Source organism: Saimiri boliviensis, chromosome 13, assembly GCF_048565385.1.
Source record: "Saimiri boliviensis isolate mSaiBol1 chromosome 13, mSaiBol1.pri, whole genome shotgun sequence".
NCBI classification, from domain to species: domain Eukaryota; kingdom Metazoa; phylum Chordata; class Mammalia; order Primates; family Cebidae; genus Saimiri; species Saimiri boliviensis.
In genome coordinates, this window is record NC_133461.1 from 7563250 (window position 1) to 7585957 (window position 22708).

Here is a 22708-nt window from a genome sequence, read left to right on the forward strand (position 1 = left end):
CTGGGTGTGTTATAGATGAACTGGACAAAGACAATGACATGCACAATGATCAAGAGTTAGCAATTTGAATTCAAAAACTTATAGAGAAAAATGTCTTGGAAGAAGCCATGCTGCATTCAGTGAGTGAGTGAGTGTATGATTGGATATAAAAGGCTCGGCAAAAATGAATGGTACAATGCAGGAAACTCTGTTCCTTGGTCCTGTAGTCAAACATGTCCAGAGGTAACAAAGTGTCTGTGGCTGATCAGAAACCTCTATGATATGTGAGGTCAGCCCTGATGGAAGAATCGGAGGCAATGCACAGGTCTCAGTTCACTGATGCACCTCAGTAGAAGCTAAGTGCCTGAGCCAGGGACACAATACAACCCAGCCAACTTTGCTGACTACTATGAAATGGGTTCTACCTAACCTGGTAAGCTGCAAGATCGGTCATATTTATATGAACTTTTTCCAAATGAAAGTGGAATATATGAGGAGTAGCTTGGCAAGTTCTGAATGAATGGTGAGTTGTGACAGCCAAACCATATGAGCTGCCACCAAGGTGTTAGTAAGCTTGCATTCTTATCTAAGGGCTTGAATGGGGAAGAACCTGATTCCAAGATCTTTGGGTTGTTGCCAGAATTCAGTTCCTTACAGTTGTAGGAGTAAGACCCTCAACTCCTAGAGACAATCCACAGTCTCTGACCACAGGAAGTTCACATGATATCATCCTACTCCTTCAAGTCCAGGGGAGACTACAGTCTGCTAAAGCACAGTCTCATATCACATAATGTATCATGTTAGCGGCATCTTACCGTTTTCACCATATTATACGGGCTAACGGAAAATCACATGTTTTACTCACACTCAAGCAGATGGGCTTAAACAAAAGTATGACTCATGGGGATAACCTTAGGGAGTGTCCATCTCAGATAGTAAGGACAATGTCATTCCAATGGGCAAAGCTTCAAGCAGCCCATCTGAATGTCTACTTTCCTTGACATAAGGCATGGCTCATAGGTAGCAGCTAATAACTTTTGTGGATGGAGGAGGCCTTGAAATGACCCAGATTTTAAGATTGGGACCAAGGAGTTCCCAATCTTAGAGACATGTACATAGCCCAGGAGTATAAAAATATCTGTGTTCCGTAAGAAAGCTCAGCAGAAAGCACCTACTGTAGATGAAGCTTATAATAATCAAATGGGCAAGACCTGTTCTATGGCCAAGAGTTAGCATCTACCTTCATTCTAGCTTTCATAGTGCACTTACAGGCAAAGTTAACAGAGTGCTTGACTTGAATGTTAAGCATTCATGTCATCACATGGACTTTTCATCTCCAAAGCTGATCTGACTACTGCCAGCACTCAGTGTCAGTCTGTTAGTGGAAGGGACCGTTCTCCGAGTCTGATATACCCCCATTCCCTTTGAGTTTTCACATTGATTATGTTAGACTGTTTTCATCACGGGGGAGACTGTCGAATGGATATTTATACTAGATGTGGATTTACCCTCCTTGCCCACCATGATAAATTTTTATTAGGTAATTAATTAGTAGATGGCCTTTTAAAAGAAAGCCTACATTGAATATAAATTTCCTATTGGCAAGGTCATGTACTTTGTAATCCATTCTACTCAGAGTGAAGTGTCCATTCCAGGTCTTAGCCCATTAGTGGAAGATCAATACTTATTTCTTAAAAGAATAGATACATAAAATGCATTAAGATGTCCTAGAATAGAAGTAGTTGGAAAAGAAAAAAAAAGGAATATAAAGTCAGGGACTCATAAAATGGATCCCAAAATGAGACTAATACAAAAATCAATTCTTAAAACCTTTCACTTAAAATCATTTGCTATGATTGGGCCATGGGCCACAAAGTTGGCTTTCACCTACCTGGAAACCAATATGAGAAGGAAATGGCATCCATTATACAGTCCCTGTGTCCATTACTCAGGAGATCCATAGTTATTCCTGATTTGGAAACATCTGGTTTTACAGCATTCTTCAACATACGCCTTAATGTCTTCCCCATGTAAGACAAAATATCATTTCTAAGGACCCTCATAAATTAGACAATGTTTAATAAAATGAAGCATCTGTTCTAGGACATTTGCTCAATGCTTTTGTTTTTTTAATTTTATTGAGTAAGAAATTTTAAAAACGTGCTTTTAAAATTTTTCATTTTTGTTCATAGAACATTTGTAAAATAAAATTAATTTCGACATAGAAAGCAAATATAAAATATATTTTGGTAAAAGAAGTGTGGCAAAATTTTCTATTAATTTTCTCTTATATTTCTGGTGGAGATTCCTAAGTTACCTCTGTGACATATTTCAAGGAATAAATAAAATACTGATATTTTAAGCAGTCATTTATAATCCTTGCAATTCAAACTGAGTTTCTGAAAGCCAATGGACATCAATGAGCATGAGGTGTTTACAACCTTTCAAGTCCTTGGGTTTTAGCTTTCTGAGTTCAAAATTACATGTGAATAATATAGTAATTTCCCCCTATTTCCCATTTTATTTTTCTATATTTTCAGTTACCCATGATCAAGGGTGGAAAATATTAATAAAAAATTTCAGAAATAAACAATTCACATCAGTTTTGTGTCTAAACATATCTGGGTATAAAAACTATTGTTTAGTTGCATTAAAATATCTTCTACCTTTTCTGTTTATATTTATTATAGGTGCAATTATTGCTAAAATATCTTCTACCTTTTCTGTTTATATTTGTTATAGGTGAAATTATTGTTTTCATATATATTTAACTTACAATGAGGTGTTTTACCTTAATCTCAGTTCCAAATAATTTTTAAGACATTTTTTCAGATTTTTCTGAAATAAAATCATGAATATGGAATTATTGATTGTAATTTTAAACAAATATTTGTTTTGAAGTTGTTTTAAACTTTTGCTTCATGTTCAGGGGTGCATATGCAGGTTTGTTATATAGGTAAATTGCATGTCATGGGGTTTTGGTGTGCAGATTATGTCATCATACAGGTAATAGGCACAGTACCTGATAGGTAGTTTTATATTCTCATCCTCACGTGGGCCCTGGTGTCTATCGTTCCCTTCTTTCTGTCCATGTGTACTCAGTGATTAGCTTCCACTTATAAGTGAGAACACGCAATATTTGGTTTTCTGCTCTCTGCTACACAAATACTTTTTAACCACATAGTTTATATATGAATACATTTGTATAGTAACAGTTTAAGCTTCTGAGATAAGTATAAAGCAAACATTTCAAGACAGAGTTCTAGAAGTAATTAATGATGTCCTCTTATTTAAAATATTTTGCAAATATTTTTGTTTTCAAATATATGTATATAAATTAAACACATAATTTCCTATACATACATCAAATGTAGTATCCTATTTATATTATACTAAATTAACTGTTTTATACTACATGTGATTATACCTAATGTTAATTACACAAGTATTTATTTTAACAAACTGCTTAGGATCCATATTTTGGGGGTCCCATTTTTAATTAAATTCATTAATTTGCCAATTCCTACTGATAGATATTTATATTGTTTTAAATATTGCATTTGTAAGTAGTTTCAATTGATTATATCTTTTTTTAGGTGTACTTGACATAGAAATAATTTTAGCGCTTACCCCATCTCAACCCATCCCATTTAACATGATGTAAATATTCTTGATTTGGATGCTCATTTTAAATTTAAAAGATATTGGCAAATTGCCTTTTAAAATATCTAGTTACACATGCAAAAGCATAGAAGATGTTTGTAACATCTTTGTGAATGTATTTCCTTTGGGGAACGATGCTATGCTTACCTGATTTCAGGGTAGACACATGACCCCTTTGGGTAATCGGAATCTTTCCACCCTTTTGGACCCACTCATGAATGTCCAGTCAGTAGACAACACAAACAGAACAACCTGAATTGAATTTTAGGGGTATGTATAGAAGCTGCCCCAGCAAGCTCCACCTGCTCTCTCTGAGTTAAAAAATCATAATTTAATAGAACCCTAATCCCACCAGCAGGCATGTTTTTCACCACATAGGGAAAGCACACAAGATAATGGGACCAAAGTAGAAAAATACAGAGCTGAGAGGTTAAGGGAGAGGGGACGCAGAGTTTTGATCATATTCTTTGAATTCTGGACAGGTCAATGCCAAGTCTACTTACGGACTTTCGAATTACATGTGTCAATAAAGATTACAGTTTGGCTTACCCGAGTTTGAGTTCAGATGCCGTACTTGATGTCCAAAGAATCCAGATTTAATATAAATTGCATAGGAAAAAAGAAAAGCAAAAAGAGGCACCCCATGTTCAGTGGCTGAATAAAAGCAGGGAAGAGGGGATACTTTTTTCTCCATCCCAAACTGGAAAGTTTATAATTCTTAATAGCAAAATAGCTAGCTGTTTAAACTGTCATCTACAATAACCTGGAACTCATCCTCTCATCTACTGAGTTTGAGGCTTTAGAAGACAGAAAAAATATGTCAATACATTGAAACATGTTGACTTCTTTTTCTACATTCAATAAAGTGTTACAGGAAAGAATTTACGCTCAGTCTATGTTGGCATATCTGAAAGCAAAGACATGAAAAATTCAGTACAACCAGGATGCAATAAGCCTTTTGGCCTGGTGTGAAATCTAGGATGGCTGAGAGTTACATAAAGATAAGCTTTGGTTGTGTTAAAGAAAAACTTACTCAAATACTTGTTAAAGATGGTTAAGCTTACTTCACTCAAGGAGAACCACAGGGCTAGGTATAAGGATCACTGCAACAGGATCGGCAAGTGGGGATTTATGAAGAAGGAGCAGGTTTGGGTCCGCGGATGCATACTTACTAAGAGGGAACATCATGGATAAGAGGTTTCTGGCTAAAGCAACTTGATGGATAGGGTAATCAGACATCCAAGGTAGTCAGATACCAAGGGAGGGGGATTTTCACTAAACTAACTTGGAAGGTATATTAGTCTGTTCTCGCACTGCTGTGATGATACTACCTGAGACTGGGTGATTAATGCAGATAAAAGTTTTCATTGACTCACAGTTCTGCATGGCTAGGGAGGCCTCAGGAAATTTATAATCATGGCAGAAGGTGAAGGGGAAGCAATGTATGGCTTACATTGAGGCAGGGTAGAGCGATAAAGAGAAAGAGGGAAGGATCAAATACGTGTATTACCATCAGTTCTTGTGAGAACTCCCTCACTATCACAAAAGCAGCGTGGGGAAGCTGCCCCCATGATCCAATCGCCTCCTACGAGCTCCCTCCCTTCACAGGTGGGGATTACAATTCCAGAGGAGATGTGGGTGGAGACATAGAGCCTAACCATATCAGAAGGATTCTTGCTCAATCTGGATTCTACATGGACAGAGAGAAAAGCCCAAGTTTGAGTCTGAAGACTCAGAGAAACCTGATTAAAGTTTTGGTCAAAGGAGAGTCTTTGCCACTTGACAGATAATTACATTTCTTTGCCCCACTTCATCCTCCAAAATCATCATTATACCTAAACTTATGAAGACAGGAAAATAAAGAATTAGAACCAACACAGCTAGGACTTGTCTGGCCTCCACTTCGTTCTCATGCCCCTTCCCAGCCAATGTATAAAGAAATACATTGAAATGTCTTCTAGGGCTGAAGGAAATTCTTAGCCGCTTAAATGTTTTTATTATATTGCCAAACATGATTTTAAAAGACAGTTTCCCAGACGAGGCATACAAAACAGAACCTGAAATCAGTTGCTAAATGGCAGACAGCCCCATTCTGGTATTTAGATCACGAGTCAGCAAACTTTTTCTGTGAAAGGACAGATAGTATGCCGTTTAGGGACTGCGTGCCATATGTCTGTGTCACAACCAATTCAACTCTGCCATTGGAGTGGAGAAGCAGTGATAGGTAATGCATGCATGAATGAGTGGGGATGTTTTCCAGTAAAACTTTATTTTTGGAGGCTGAAATTTAAATTATATAATTTTCATATCATATCATTTTCTTTTTATTTTTAAAAACAATTTAAATGTAAAAAGAAAAATCTGTTGACAGGAGACAGTATAGAAACAGACAGTGGGGTAGATTTGATCCAAGGGCTATAGTTTTCCAATCCTGGCTTGAGATCTTTGCTTAAAGGAGATGTCTGATCACAAAGTCCTCAGCTCTGTGAAGCAAAATTGATGACAGCTCAGTTTTCAAGAGAAATTCAGGAATCCTTCAAACCTGAAATAACAAGAGTTGAATTTCTTACATAGTGTATTCCCTAAGGGAGAAAAGGAGAAAAGCATCCCAATTTGTCCTTCAGTTGGGAACATGAGTGATAATGGACCAAGGAAGATAATCTCGTAAATTGCAAAACTAGGGACAGGCAAATTGGTTCTGAAAGAAGCTGCTTGGTTTCAAACTATGGTATCAAATCTTTGTTATCACTTTCCAGCAAGTTGTGGCAACATAATGTGTTATTTCCTCTGCTTGCCTTTTGCAACTAACTGTTTTCTTTGTAGTTATTTTGATTTCTATCTATTATGTCACATTTGGTACTTTTGAAATAGTTATATTCATTTTTTAGCTAGAGATTTTCAGATCCCAAGAAGCCAATTTTATAACAAATATAAATATATATTATCAAGTAATTTCAGATTGAGAGCTGAATAAAGTAACTATAATGTCATAGAATTACATTATGTTATGTGGGGACATTTAATGGAGGAAGGCTGTGAGTGAATTGTGTGGCAGTGTGCCTGAGTTGCTTAGTGTGTTTATTCACCCGACATCTTTTTATTTTGGAAGGCCTCTCTCTTTTCTCTGGGCATGATCAGGCAGGGAATAACTATAGACCAACTTCATCTCGCTGAACTCAAATGACACTTTTCCCAATTTAAGCCTTTCATATGTTTCCTTGTCTTATTGTAGTGTTGGATCCTTCCTTCAATTTGTACCAGACATTGTTGCTTGCCAACAGCCTCTGAGACGTAGGGAAAGTCAGATGCAGAGGGCTTCACTTTCCTAGACAGGAACATGAAAACGATGTCTGCTGATGAGACTGTAACAAGACCTTGAATAAAATATCCATCTTAGGCTTCACTGTGAGAAAAAAGTTCCCTTCTTTAAGATAACTTAGCTGTGTCCTTTTAGAGAATCTTGACGAATAGGGCCATTGTCCTCCAAGGCTATCCTAAATGGGGCTATCATATTGCATCAGCATATTGCTGTGTGGTTCAAATAATACATGTATGCATGCTAAAGTGAAATAATAGGTTGCCTTTTTCTAACAAACTATGACTCTATACAGAGGTTTAATACCAGGCACCTTGAAAACAAAATAGTTTTAATCTTTGCATAGTTTTAATCTTTATTTACTATGTTTTTTTTTTGCCTATAATCAGATTCCAGTGCAAATTTCTCATTTTCCTATGTTTCTTTTTTGAGATATAAATCTAGATATGTTGTGTATTTGTTTATTTATATCTACTATATAACTTGCATCCTCTATAATAATTGGTTTGCTGCTAAAATAGCAGGTTTAAAAAAATTTAAATCTCATTTCTGGCAACAAACTATCTGAAGGCTAGATGGGTATAAATTCAATTTCTAAAAGATGTCTTTGACAAAATGAAATATTTAAGAAGCTAAGTCTTAGGGTCCAGTGTTTGCGATCTGGCTCCTACCCAAAACAACATCTACAATGTCTGTCACTATTTTTAGTATGATTAATAATGAGGAAATGCCTTATTCATATTTTTTCATTTATAATTTATTCATTTATCAGTCAATGGAAAGCCAATATGCAATGTTCATGAGAAAACTATAAAAAATAGAAAAAATTCAGCATCATATGGCGTTTGGATTTAGTGACTAAAACGTGAAATACTAAAATACTATGATTTTATACTAGAAAGATATTTATGTTCCACAGATCGTTGTTTATTGAAGGAAAAACTTAAATGTTCACCCCTTAAAAGCTGCCATACAAATTTTACTCTTAGAAAGACCTTGTGATGGTGTTAAGGCAAAGGGTACGTACATACATAAAATAAGTATTTGGAGGATATAAAAACGAATGACTGCCTGAATTTTTTTTTTTTATTTTTTAGCATTCCACTTAGGGCCTCTAACAATGGAAGGTGGTGTCTCTTTACACACTAAATTTGAAAAGATATACAAAATTTGAAGCTTTGCCAACTTGTCAACTTACCAATTGAGATGGTTAATACTGAGTGTCCACTTGATTGAACTGAAGGATGCAAAGTATTGTTTCTGGGTTTGTCTGTTTGAGGGTGTTGCCAAAGGAGACTACCATTTGCGTCAGTGGACTGGAAGAGGGACACCCACCCTCAATCTTGGTGGGAACAATCTAATCAGCTGCTAGCACAGCTGGAATAAAAACAGCCAGAAGCACATGAAAAGACTAGACTTGCCAAGTCTTCTGGCCTCCATCTTTCTCCTGTGCTGGATGCTTCCTGCCCTTGAACATCAGACTCCAAGTTTTTCAGATTTTGGATTCTTGGACTTACAGCAGTGATTTGCCTTTGGCCACAGACTGAAGGCTACACTATTGGCTTCTCTACCTTTAAGGCTTTGGGACTTGACTGGCTTCCTGGCTTCTCACCTTGCAGACCACCTATTGTGGGATTTCACCTTGTGATAGCGTGAGTCAATTCTCTTAAGAAACTCTCCTTCACATAATCATCTATCCTGTTAGCTCTGTCCCTTTAGAGAATCTTGACTAATATGCCCATTGCCCTCTAAGGCTATCCTAAATGGGGCTATCATATTGCATCAGCATATTGCTCGGTGGTTCAAACTTATCTTGAACAATCATCTGTATATCAGGCTTGTGTTCTGGTAGAAATAAGGAGTACCAAGAGACTGTGCAACCTGGAATGCCGACTATGAACTAAGGGTTATCCAACCCCTTCCATGACATAGAATTGAATGGAAACATAGAAATCCAACTTCAAGTACAAGTATTAGGTAGGAGATGGGCTTAAGCAGGTCTTGAAAGCGCAAGGCAGTTCTATGAACAGGCAGTTCTGATTTTCATGACTCTGTTTTATTTATCTGTAGGTTTTCCACAACCCACAGGTAAATCTGCATGGAGCGTTCCATACTACCATACTATATATATATATATATATATATATATATATATATATATATGTGTGTGTGTGTGTGTGTGTGTGTGTGTGTGTGTGTGCATGCGTGTGTGTGTGTGTGTGTGTGTGTGTGTATGAATGATTGACACATAGCAAATATACAGTACTTTCCCTTAGCTGTTAAGAAAACAAATACTCTTCATTGGTGAAAAAAATCTACTGGGTACTATATCCCATTTAGAATTCCTCATAAAACTTAGGTAGAGTGGTTGTACAAAAGGCTTATTGATGAAAGGTATAGGCACATAGGATTATTAAGGAAGGTTTTATGAACATGAAAGACAGCAGATAATGAGTACAAATGTAAGACATGGTTTTTGATAGATCAGTGGCTATTAATATCTTGTAAACTTAATCTTTAAATACCCTTTTATTTTGTTATTTCAATTCTAAATATTTACCCTAATAATAATTTTTTTAAAATTTCACTTCTGGATTTTTACCCCTAATCTTGTTAGGGGCAACTTGACAATAGTACTGACTTATATAGGGCTGACTAGGAAAGCATGTAAAAGGCTGCATAATTATGTTGGTAGCAAAAATAAGTGGACAAGGAGATGTGGCACCAGGGTAAAAATACATAATAGTTCTTTTAAAACAGAATAAAATCCCAGCAGTTCACAGATTTCATATAAAGCATTGGCACCTGCATTTAAATAACTTTATATCTTTATTACAGCCATGTTACATTATAATAAAGGGTATGTGAGTGGTTGCATATGCATGTGTGTACACATATGTGTGTGTTTCAGACCTCTAAACTTTAGCTGCTCTAGATAACAATTTTATTTATAAGTAAGCATATTTAGAAAGTTATAAATATGTACATATATCTGTATTTATTAAATTGGATACTTCTGGATTTTAATAATTATTACATTTGGAGAAATAGTTATAATCTTATTCTTTATAATATGCTATATGATATTTGTTACATTTTTATAATAATGTCATTTACTTGTATAATGTAAAGAAAAGTATCCTAAATATAATGTTGAATAATGTATGGGGAGCAGATTACATAATATTTTGTGAAAACAAATTTCACAGCAACATAGCAATTTTTATGCAGTACTAAACATATATACAAATATAGTTGCTATATTTAAGTATTCAAATACCAGCTCATTATTATTTTGTAAATTATCTCACCCAAAACTTCCATAACAATTTCATAATAAGATTACTGTCAGAAAACAATAACGACAATGAAACTTGGTACTAGACTATATTTTAGAGAATAGAAAAGGACAATATCATAGAAGATTTTCTTTTTTTCTTTGAAAAGTATATTGATAATGTTACAGTCCACTGAAATAAGAAAGTTGGAACCAGGAAAATTATGTAGAGAACGTAGACTATTAGTTCCATGTGGCAAAAGTTGAACTGAAATTGTCTTTGAAATAGCTAATTGGAAATTTCAAGTAGATGGTTGGATATGAAAACCTAGATTTTACTGAAGTCTGGATCTCAGATGTAAATGAGAAGTCAGGGGAAGTAAAATTATAGAAATGACAGATATAGATATAGTCTCATTCACTCACCATCTTCAGCGATTTCTTTGAATAACATGATTCTAGATTCTGGGAAATAAAAACAAATGGAAGACGGTCTTTTTAAATTTTCAAGATCTATCTATTGGAAAGAAAAATAAAAGCAAAAACTTTACCATGCACAAAACCACGCACAGCCCCTAGAGGCTATGCATTGTAACCACATATTAAGGAATATGACAATCGCTTTGTCACTAACCACAGAGTTTAATCTATCTGAGGGTCAGTTTATGACCCTGTCAAACTTTGTAAGTTGGCAATTATATAATGTTTGATATGTTCCAGATACTCCTCTGGATGCTTTGGATGCAGTGACTAACAATCTTTCCAGCAGCCTGATGAGGTATTATTCCGTTATCTTCATCATAGAAGAGAAACTTAAGAGAAACTTCATAGAAGAGAAACTTAAGAGAAACTTCATAGAAGAGAAACTTAAGCCACAGACAGGACCTTGTCCAACCCGTGGGCTTAGTAAGTGTCAGAGCTATAATGCACACCCAAATAGCCCAGCTCTAGAATCTATGTTCTGGACCACTTCAAAATAATGACACTGAACGTATTCCTCACATATGACAAACTGAAATCAGAAGAGCAAACTAAGTGTAATATTATGGATTTGTAAAACCTTTCTTAAAGTTCATTTTTTAGGTATATCCATTTGCAGGGATTATTACTATATTTTTAATGTAGGAAGAACGCACTGGAAGATGCCAAGCTGGGCTAGGCATGCTGCCCTGGCCTGTCAGTGTGACTTCCCTTGAGAGGAGCTGTCAAGTTCTGTGTCTGGGCTGTGTTTCTGCATCTGGGTTGTGTTTCTCCGGGGCCTCTGACTGGTGTGGAGAATCACACACCAGGGAGCAATGTTTGAGAACAGAGAGCAAACAAGATGTGGGCAGGATAGAAAGGAAAGGAGTAATGTGTTAGTTCCTATGGGATGAGCCCTTCTATTGTCACGGAAGTTGCTACTGTACAAAATGCTCAGCGGTTTGAATTTCCTGAAAAATACAAGGAAGACATGGTTATAAATTCAAGATTTTGTTTAGAGGAAACAATCCAAAAGGATTTCAAAACATGAAGTCAGAGAAAAGCAAGGACTCCACAAAATTTGCAAGAAATCTGTAACAATCCATGCAATGACAGACTTGATTCAATGCTGAAAAAATATGTATCACATATGGATAAGAAATATATTAGACCATTTTCATACTGATATGAAGAAATATCTGAGACTAGGTAATTTATGTAGAAAAAGAGGTTTAATGAACTCATCGTTCCACACGGCTGGGGAGGCCTCACGATCACGGTGGAAGGTGAAGGAGGAGCAAAGGCATGTCCTACGTGAAGGCAGGCAAGGGTGCCTGTGCAGGGAAATTGCTCTTTATAAAACTATCAGATCCCATGGGACTTATTCATTATCATGAGAACAAAACAGGAAACCATGCCCGCATGATTCAATTAACTTGCGCTAGGTCCTTCCCACAACATGTGGGGAATATGGAAAGCACAACTCAAGATGAGATTTGGGTAAGAACGCACAATTCCTGCACCCCCATTATATCTAGGAAGGAACTAACTTGCTTTAGACGTTACAGTTTCATAGGCTGAAGGGACTTGCCTTGCCTCAGATGAGACTTTGGAATGTGGACTTTTGAGATTTTGCTAAAATGATTTGAGACTTTGGGGAACTGTTGGGAAGTCACGATTAGTTTTAAAATGTGAGGACGTGAGATTTTTGAGGGGTCAGCAAATCTACACTGAGGTACTGTAATCAAATTGTTACTTGTTATAACTGACAACAATATAATAATTTATATAATAAAATGTATACTTACGAAAAAATTTTGTCATGAAATTAAAGAAATATTTAATATGTTTTGAATTGATAAAAGTAATAGAAATTGTAAAATTCACATTTGATTCCTTCAAGATATGTTTTACAAAGTAAAATTTCAAAGATGCGTCTTTTATTTTTTTGGGGGATATAGTGACACAGTCTTTTCTCACTGCAGCCTCCACCACTTGGGTGCAAGTGATTCTCATGTCTCAACCTTCCAAGTAGCTGTAATTACAGACATGCCTCATGCCAAGCTAATTTTTGTATTAATATTTTTAGTAGATATGGGGTTTTGCCATGTCGGCCAGGCTAGCCTTGAACTTCTGACCTCAAGTAATCCATCTGCCTTGGCCTCCCAAAGTTCTGCGATTACAGGCATGAGCCACTGTGCCCTGCCTCAAATATTTTATCACATTAATTTTCAAGATAAGATAAATAAGAAGTACCCACGGAAGTTAAAATGTTTCCAAAGGTTATCTTACACAGGGCATGAAGGAGAGGAGGAAAAGGGTCTATTAGATTTAGGAGCTGGAGAAAATGCCTAATTGTGTTCTGCATACATACACTGTGCAGGAAAGAGATTTTGAATGTATGTGGACTGATTTATGTCTCTAAAGAGAATCACAATTTACTTAAGCTCTTCCTACAATATCATTTACATTTGCTGGACTTGCCTGTTGCATTTCAAACCACCACTGAATGCCCAGTTCATCGTCTCCTGTGAGCACCCGAAGGACAAGAAAGACACACTTCTTTCAGCTCAGTTCAACACCATTTTCTTGGCATCTCTTGATTTTTCACTGGGTAGCAGTCAGACCTGCTGTGAGAGTGATTCCAGCATTAAAAGCTGTTGTCCCCACATTTTATTAATGCTACTCAAGATATTCAGTGATTCTACACACTTCTGAAATTGTAAAAATAAGCTATCTAACCAACATACTTCACTGGGAAAAACTATCAAGTCATCTATTAGGTCAACAAATTAAAAAAAAAAAAAAAAAAAAAACAACTATCTTGTCCTTCATAACCTATCACTTCTTAGTTTAGGGCTAAGGTTAATATTTTTGTGGAAGGATATTCATTTGTGAAATACTTTCCTCACGGGTTAAAAACTACTATGACATTTTGTTTTCATGAAGACTATTAAATCAATTCATATTTTATTAACATCTTAGCTTCACATTATGCATACTCTGTTGGCATAATTGTTAAAATCAAAATACTTAGTATAATGTATAAAATGCTTAAATATTTAGAAAATTCTTTCTTTAATTTTTGATGGGCTGTGCATTTATTTAAAATAACGTATCATTATATCAATCTACCTATGAATCTGTCATCTGTCTCTGTCTTCTGTCTATCTAATTTGCCCATCTTTCCCTGGTCCTGAAATGCTATGCTGAATGTTAATTAATACATGGCATCATCCCTAAATCCTAGTCAGCCTAGTTGTAACATACGTTTTCAACATTGATGGGTGTGTGTGTAGGTGTGTATGTTTTAATGTTCACAAGTATCCTATGCTCCCACAGTCTCAATTCCCCAAACAGAGAAAAATTTGAAATGTAAACAAATGTTGAAAGAAAAATAGCAGCCAGATAAAATTGCCAAACACTGGCCATATTTGTCCTCTCTCTCCTCTCCTTCTCTCTCTCCTACCACACCTCTCACCTCCCACTTTCTCCTTCTCTCTCTCTCCCCCCACATACACACACAATGTATAATTTGAAAGTATACCTGCTTCACATCAGCATTCATCTTGGGAAGAATGAGGACAATTAACATCCTTTAACAATACAGTTGCCTGAAGCAATTGTTAATATGACACACAGAGTTGGAAAATGCAGCATCCCTTTTTAACATCCATGCTGTATTTATTAGATGGTAGTTTTCTTAAAAAAGATCTTCCCTTTTTTCCTATTTAATCACTACTTTTGTACAGCACTATGTATGGCCTTGGATGCATTTATCAATCCTAAAAAACTCTAAATAATTTTAATGTCATATGGCACACATACATATTTACCCAACTGTTACTGGAGTCTATGTTATTCTTTACATTTTTAAAATCCAAAGCAGCATTCAATCGACTTCAAACTTTGCAATTGATTGTTATGTCTGTTTAATCTCTTTTAGACTAGAAGAGGCCCTTGTTCATGACATTGAGTTTTTGAAGACCTATAAAGAGTGAATTTTCTTATAGACTATTTTCTACTCTGAATTTGTCTGTTTGATTCCATATGTTTTATTCAGTTCTCTATCACTGCATTTCCTACAAACAGGAAAAATCTCTGGAAGCTTGATTGCATTTCTGTTAAAGAGTTGGGGATTTTAGGACTCATTTTGTGTATAATCTATTGCATACTGTTGGCGGCTATATCATCTGATGTTCCACTATTAATGATGCTTAGTTTGATCAATTTGCTAAGGTGCCATTGGCCAGATCTCTTTCATATCTGTGTTCTCAGTTGTTCTTTTTCGCCTTGACTTCAACTGTTCTCTGATGCATTTGTACAGATACTTTTTTTTTTTTCGTATGTGTTTTACTTGGCTTTCTTCTTGTTCTTATTAGGACCTTGAGTTTGCCACAAGCTACGCTTCTCATCCAGATCGGAGGTCTTCTCTTTTAAGACGTGTCCTTTATCGTGATCACATGTGTGATTTCTGGTATAACTAGATACCTCATTTTCATTTTCTATTCTTCCTTTCCTGAACTTTTGAACAGACATTTCTCTCAGAATTTTTGCCTCCTTTTTATGAGGACTGGTAGATATAAAAACGTGCATCACAGCCACTGTATTGCACATTTTCTGTTGTTTTCCTACATCTCAACTCTCATCTTGTATCATCTTTTCCTTGTTTTTTAGATTCTGATCTGATACTCATTTATTCTCTGTGCTGTGTTGTCATTATCAAAAAACTTACCTAAAGTTATTCTTTCTGATAGGAATGTATTTCTCTCTCCTTCTCTCCCCACCTTTCATTTCTAGGCATAGGACATATATATATATATATATATAACCAATATAATACTCTTTATAATTTGAAGAGTAATTAAAAGTGCTTACTCAGGACCCATGCCTTAATTCCAGACAGGGAATGCTGAGCATTCTATAGGACACCTATAAACTTCCAGAACAACCAGCAAGCTAAATGTTATACTAAACATATCCTTCTTCTATTTTAATTTTCATAATGCTATGCACATTGTATATATGTATACATATTTAGAATACATAACTGAAATTGTTCTGTTGTATGTGTTTTTCTGCAATCTGTCTTTTAAATGAATATTTCATTTTTAACATTATGTGATTTTATTGGTGGAAATGATTTTCATTGTTGTGTATTGCTCCAGTTTCTAAATCTATTACTGTACAATTATGTATTTTCTTGTCAATGACATTTTGATTTCCTGACAGTTTGTCTTTTTTCTTTTTAAATGTACACAGCTTGAAGGGTGCATGAACTTTTTTCTGTAGGGCAAATTTTTATGTATCCAATTATTGGTTCACACAGTGCAAAGGTCTTCCACTTTGTTAGATAATACAAAGATTTAAATATTTATATTATTTATATTCATTAGATCAGGCTGTGATGTAGGAATATGTGATAATGTCTGACATTAATTTTTGAAAGTCTAGTGATTTTAAAATTATATTTTATATATGATGAACCAAGGTTCTAAATTTCCAAGTAGTGTAATTTATACATCTTTTCTTTATGGAATGTATTTGTATACATTTTAAAAGTAAATCCTCCATATTCTGAAGTTATACATACATATTTCTAAAATTATTTAAAAATTTTATTTTTACATTGATTCCTTTAATCTTTCTGTAATTGATTTTTGGCCATGATATAAAGCACAGAACCAATTTATTTACTTCCTTTTAACTTGTAATTATGTAGTGTGCCACTACCATTCATTAAATAGTCTATCTTCTCACCCACTACTCTGTGCTTCATTCTATATTCTTTTCTCTCACATTATGCAAAAATGAATGCAAGATGGGTTTAATATTTAAATGTAAGACCTCAAACTATAGAAATCCTAGAAGAAAACCTAGGAAATACCCTTCTCAAGATTGGTTTTTGCTTTAAATTTCATATGAAACCAAAAAGGGGCTGTATAGTCAAGACAATGTTAAGCAAGAAGAAAAAGCTGGGGGCATCACATAAGCTGGCTTCAAACTATGCTATAAAGCTACAGTAATCAAAACAGCATGTTACTGGTATCAAAACAGCCATACAACCAACAGAACAGAAAAGAGGCCTCAGAAATAACACCACACATCTATAACCATCTTATCTTCAACAAACCTGACAAAAAAAAGCAATGAAAAAGGATTCCCTATTTAATAAACTGTGTTGAGAAAACTGGCTACCCATATGCAGAAAACAGAATCTAGACCTCTTCCTTACACTTTATACAAAAATTACCTCAAGATAGATCAAAGACTTAGATGTAAAACCTAAAACCATAAAACAAATAGCCTAGAAGAAAACCTAGGCAACACCATTTAGGGCTCAGGCATGGGCGAAGACTTCATGACTAAAACACCAAAAGCAATTGCAACAAAAGCCAAAATTGACAAATGTGATTTAATTACATCAAGGAGTTTCTGCTCAGCAAAAGAAACTATCATCAGAGTAAACAGGCAATCTAAGAATGGGAGAAAATTTTCACAATCTATGCATCTGATAAAAGTATAATATCTAGAATCTACAAGGAACTTAATCAAATTTACAAAAAAAAAATGACCTAATCAAAAAGTGGGCAAAGGATATGAACAGACACTTCCAAAAAGTTCATCATCACTGGTCCTTAGAGAAATGCAAATTGAAACTACAATGCTATACCATTTCATGCCAGTTAGAATGGTGATCATTAAAAAGTCAGGAAGCAACAGATGCTGGCCAGAATGCTGAGAAACACGAAAGCTTGTACACTGTTGGTAAAACCATTCTGAATGGTTTAACTAATTTAACTAACGTGTAGTGAATCCTCAAGGACCTAGAAGCAGACATACCATTTGACCCAGCAATTCCATTACACAGCATATATCCAAAGGATTATAAATCATTCTACTATAAAGGCAAATGCACACATATGTTCATTGCAGCATTATCTACAATAGCAAACACTTGGAACCAACCCAAATTCCCATTGATGAGAGACTGGATAAAGAGAATGTGGCACATTTACATCATGGAATACTTTGCAGCCAGAAAAAAGTATGGGTTTATGTTCTTTGCAGGGACATGGATGAAGCTGGAAACCATCATCCTCAGCAAACTAACAGAGGAAAAGAAAAGCAAACACCACATGTTCTCAATCATAAGTAGGAGGTGAACAGTGAGAACACTTGGACACAGGGAGGGGAACATCACACACCAGTTTCTGTCAGGAAGTTGGGAGTAAGTGGAGGGAGAGCATTAGGACAAACATCTAATGTGTTGGGGCTTAAAACCTAGATGACGGTTTGATAGGTACAGCAAACCATCATGGCACATGTATACCTATGTAACAAACCTGCACATTCAGCACATGTATCCCATAACTTAAGCTAAAATAAAATTATAAAAAAGATTAGCTTTTGCAAGTAATTTAGGATAAATTCTCAAAAGCTGCTGCAACAAAAACAGAAATTGACAAGTGGGACCTAATTATAGTAAAGAGCTTCTGCACAGCAAAATAAATTACCAACAGAGTAAACAGACAGCCTATACGATGAGACAAAATATTTCCAAACTATGCATCTAACAAAAGTCTAGTACGTAGAATCTACAAGGAACTTAAATCAACAAGCCAAAGAAAAACAAACTCCAAATAAAAACAGGTGAAAGAGATGAACAGACACTTCTCAAAAGAAAACATACACATGTCCAACAAACATATGAAAAAATGCTCAACATTACTAGTTATCAGAGAAATGCAAATCAAAACCGCAATTAGATATTATATCACACCAGTCAGAATGGCAATGAATTAAAAAGTCAATAAACTACAGATGTTGACAGGCTACAGAGAAAAGGGACTATACACTATTGGTGGGAATGCAAACCAGTGCAGAATCTTTGGAAAGCAGGTTGCGGAGATTTCTCAAAGTACTTAAAATAGAACTAGCATTTGACCCAGCAATCCCAATACTGGGAATATAACTAAAGGAACATAATTCATTCTACCAAAAAGACACATGCATGTTTATATTCATTGCAGTGCTGCTCACACTAGCAAAGACACAGACTGAAGCTTGGTTCCCATCAACAGTGGATTGGATTTTTAAAATGTGGTACATATAACTCATGGAATACTATGTATCCATTTAAAAAAATAATACAATTGCCATAACATGGATGGAGCTGGAGGCCATTATCCTAAGAAAACTAACACAGGAACAGAAAACCAAATACTATGTGTTGTCACTTATACATGGTAGCTAATCACTGAATACATAAGATCATAAGATGAGAACAATGAACACTTGGGATCTCTAGGCAAGGGAGCGAGAGAGAGAGGCAAGTAGGTAGAAGAGTCAACTGTTGGGTATACGCCTATGGCCTGAGTGACCAAATCATTGAGATCCCCAAGCCTCAGTTTAACACAATTTATTCATGTAACAAATCTGAACATATATCCTTTAATCTATAATAAAATTTGAAATTAAAAAAATACACATTTATTTATAAGAATATTGTGATTCTATTTTGATATTAGTTCTTGCTTCTAGGTAGCAGGATTGTAACTGATAAATTTAAAAAATATTTTTTCCAAAGTTGCACAATACCAAGCACATAATAAGAGTTTTATAAATACATATGACAAAAAGTAATTTCATTTAAATCAGAGTTTTCTCACACATACTCATTAACAACAAGTTATGACAATACTACCTGCTAGAAGAATGTTTGCTTTCTAAATCAGTTAGGTATATCAAAGACATTGTGTTCTATTTTTACTAATGGACTGCTTTGAATTTCTATTTTTATAATTTCTGAAAGAATATATAGAAATATTTTTTCACTGTATTAACTCACTGTAAATACATACACTTTGGATAATTGGGCACAGGAAAAGAAATTGGATTACCTTTAGTTAATAGAAAAAAAATTGTTACTATTAATTGTTCTGAAGCATATAAAATGCAAATTGGTAGACTGAAATTCATAATAGCATAAATTAATTCCTGTTTCTATTTTTCAGGCCGTCTAACTTAAACACTCTGTTTAGTGTACAATAAAGGTTTAATACAACTAAGAAAAAAATACCACAGGTAATAAATTGATTGCTGCAGAAGACTGTAAATATTTCAGAGACAAACAATTTCGGATAGATACGTAGGCTCACAGAACAAAACATCAGAATATTCTCTAAATAGAGCATGATCATTTTCTCAGAGACTCAAAAATAATTTTACCATCAATAAGTACTTAGTATGGCATCCTGGCTCTTTCTGAAAGGGCAAAATTAAGCATAGCCACCCTTGATTTATATACCCTCTTAACTAGTGATACATAACTGCCCATGAGCTATTTCCCTGTCTCACTGTAAGGTTTTTCTGGAATGGGTCTTGCAGTAAAAAAAAAATCCTTAGAAGTCTTAGATTCACATGAGCTCAGAAATGAAAGTGCTTTTCTGTGTTGCTAGGGAAGCAACTTTCCTGAGTTTTCAGAATCTGAGGAAAGATACCTACATAAAGCCTATTTAACACATGGGTGAGTCTTCACAATCCAACACAACTTTTTCTACAATGCTTCGCCTCCTAAACTTGCCTTAAATTCCACTAATTATGGAATGATTTATCTTTAAATGATACGGAATTTTCTCAAATAGTATACAAGACATTAAAATCTGCCTGAAAAAGATCACTTGATTAAATAAGGGTAGACACAGTTTTGGGGTGTGGCTAGACAACATAAAGTAAAAACAAATTTGACACAATCTTCAGTCATATCTAAATCAATGGCAATCATCTCAATATAAGATTTGTTTCATGATAAACTGATTAATAACTAATATATTCAAATTAAAATGTAAATATTTGTGCTATAAAATCAAATATGACAATTATATCAATATATTTAAAATGTTTTGCTTATTGTTTTATTTATTTTTGATTAATTTTTGTTTTTGAAATGGAATCTCGCCTGTCACCCAGGTTGGAGTGCAGTGGCATGCTCTTGGCTCAATGCAACCTCCACATCCAGGGTTTAAGCAATTCTCCAGACTTGGCCTCCAGAGTAGCTGGGATTACAGGCCTGCACCACCATGCCCTGCTAATTTCTGTATTTTTAGTGGAGAGGGGGTTTCACCATGTTAGCCAGGATGGTCTCAAACTCCTGGCCTCAAGTCATGTGCTTGCTTTGGCCTCCCAAAATACAGGTGTGCAACACTATGCCTGGCCTGGGTTTTTGTCTTAATGTTATGAGAAAGAATGCACATTTTATGACTTTAATCATACAGCAATGAAGTCCTTAAAAATTGAATCTAAATTTTTAACTGAAAGAGGGAAAATAAGGTACAAAGATCTAAAAATTGTTCTATTGTTGCTTTTATTGTTACAAATATAAGTAATATTTAAGTTTCCAGATTTGATCATTTTTTCTGGCTAGATTTCCAAATGATTAGAGGAAGACAAACAAATCAAATATATAAGTAACTAGGAAAAGAGTGGAAGTACATTTCTTCAAAAAATTAAGTGATAAATTTTTACATACAGTGACTTAAAAAAATAAATAATACAAATAATATATATGTAATAGATATGTAGTATCTTGACAGATATAATCATTAACTGTATGTGTATATACATATATAAGCATATGTATGTCTGTGTGTGTCTATATATATATAGCTAGTGTGTATATAGCTAGCTTATACAAACACACACACATATATACACATGTGTATTACAAACACACAGTGATGATATTTGTCAAGATACCATATATCATATATGTAACATATATACATACTAGTTTTGTATGTGTGTGTATATATATATATATATATATATATATCTAGTGATTCTGTTTATAAATGTATATACACATATAGCTAGTGTGTGTTTATGTATAATATATATGTAATATCTTGACAGAAGCAATATATTTTTCAGTATACAGACATAGTAGTTTAAATGTACATATACATAGCTAGTGTATATATACTGTTTCTTGACAGATACAAACACTAGCTATGTGTATAAAGATATATGTATACAGCTGGAGACTGTATGTGTGAAGGTGTATGATATGAATCCTCACATCATTAGTTGGCAAAGAAATGCTGTTAAGAAGCAGGCTTTTGATCATATAACCCTACTGGAAAATAACTTGAATTCATAAAATATAAAGAATAGTACCTCTCAAGGAGTATTTAACAACGTGAAAACCTGAGAACAGACAACAGACAAGGAACATTTGTTAAAAATTTACTTTAGGCCTATTTACTGACAAGTAAATCAAGATTCACCCTGAGCCTGAAACATGACAATAGCTTTGACTTCAGCTATTAATAACCTCTTGCATGATCTCTGTACCTCTTTATGTACAGAGGTCATGCAGTAGTATATATATATACATAAAGAGTAGTATATATATATATGTAGTATATATATATGTATATATATATATACATATATATATATATGTACCTCTTATGTACAGAGGTCATGCAGTAGGTTATTAATAGCTGAATTTGTGTTTTTAGAATAACTTATTCTTCAGTACATTGATCATGTATTAATGACATTATTGATCATGTATTAATGCCATGTATTAATGACATTAATGCATGATCAATGTACTGAAGAATAAGTTATTCTAAAAACACAAAACAAATAAAAAGAAAACTAGGTTAAAATTTTTTAAATTTTTATGTGTGTTTTTCAAATAGTTCATTTGCAAATTTATCAATCCTGAAAGAAAATGTAGATGGAAATTAAGGTGACCTCTTGGGGGCTCCTTACAGAAAGTGCATGCCTTTTTTAAAGTAATAATTAGGATTAACCCACATATGTCTTAAGAAACAACCTAAGGACAGAATGACAAAAAATTAAAAGATACAAGGTAGATTTATAAGTGAAATTAGAAAGATTCATGATGTTTACTTTAGGGAGAAGACAACTAGTAGATATACTGAAGCAAATAATTTTAAACTACTAGAAAGGCAATTACAAAAGACATTGCTTTTAAAAGC